Raw genomic sequence first — 1505 nt, 5'->3', positions numbered from 1 at the left:
AGAGATTATTATCCAGGGTTTATCTGGGCTGTCAGTGGCCCAACCCTTGTGAGGGGACCTCTGTTAACTCCTGAGTATCAATTAGTCATTTCCCTCCTGCTGCGGACTTTGCTCTGTGTGGGGAGGGGAAGTCTCTAGCTGAGCTTGGAGGTGAGCTCTCAGTGATGCTGGGCCTGCTTGGAGACTTAGGGAGGAGGAATTATTCTTGCTCATGTGCAGGTGTGAAGGTCTGGCTTAGCAGGACAAGAGGAAGCAGCCTGGCAAAAGTCCATTTTGATGGGATAGGCTGAGCCAATAATAACATGTGGAGAACATCAGGTTGGGGGAAATCTGGGCCCATCCCTCATTCTTGGGGTCTTTTCTCTATTTACTTGCAGAGATAGATGGAAATGTTTAGTAAAAGTCAAAGGAAAAGCATCTCTTTTGACTTAACGTTACTACCAGCTTTCTGAATCTTTCCGATCAGTGCCCATCCCAAGCACAGGGATGCAGTGAATAGGGATCATTTCACTTGTTGCATGTTTGCTTATTCCACATCTCCTGGGAAGGAAAGCACCTAGTTAAGAATAAATCAATCTGGACACTTGACCAGTATGTTTCTGAGCACAATTCAGAGTGTTGGTGCTGACCTTTAAAGCTCGCCCAGTATACTTGAAGGAGCATCTCCACCCCAATCGTTCAGCCCAGACACTGAGGTCCAGTGCTGAGGGCCTTCTGGTGGTTCCCTCACTGCGAGAAGTGAAGTTACAGGGAACCAGGCAGAGGGCCTTCTCAGTAGTGGTGCCTGCCCTGTGGAAGGCCCTCCCACCAGATGTCAAAGAAATAAACAACTATCTCACGTTTAGAAGACATCTGAAGGCAGCCCTGTTTAGGGAAGTTTTCAATGTCTGATGTCTTAATGTACGGTATTTTTAATCTTTTGTTGGAAGCTGCCCAGAGTGGCTGGGGAAACCCAGCCAGATGGGTGGGGGTATAAATAATATATTACTACTACTACTACTACTACTACTACTACTACTACTGTATTATTATCATCAGCTAAAAGGCAGACTTTCAATTAAAAGAAAAGAGAATCTCTGCTCCTGAGGCTCCCAATGCTTGAGGTAAAGCAAAGCCTTTGCTGTTCACTTAATCACCTAAAGTTAGATTCCTTTTAATCAATTTTAATGAGCTACCGCTGTTACAAATAAAATAGAGGCTTCCCTGTCTTTGAAGCAGTCTTGCAGGTTACCCAGTAGCACCTCTTTGGGCTCAGATTGGGCTTTTCTTCTTTGGATTTCCACAGCCAGCTGAAGCCACAATTTATTTCTGGGCATACCGGAGGTTTTTCCTTTATGCTCAGTAATGTTTCCCTCCCTCACCCTTTAAATTTTTTTGACTTAGTATCTAGTCTAATGAAGAATGTTTATGAAGTCCAAAATCTTATTTGCCTCTTTGTGATTTTTAACATTTGGTCCAAATAAAAGGGCTCTGCTACTCTTCCTCTTAGATGACCTATAACTCCT

Source organism: Podarcis vaucheri (assembly GCF_965113315.1).
Source record: "Podarcis vaucheri genome assembly, chromosome: 5".
NCBI lineage: Eukaryota > Metazoa > Chordata > Lepidosauria > Squamata > Lacertidae > Podarcis > Podarcis vaucheri.
Note: the sequence above shows the minus strand (reverse complement) of the source record.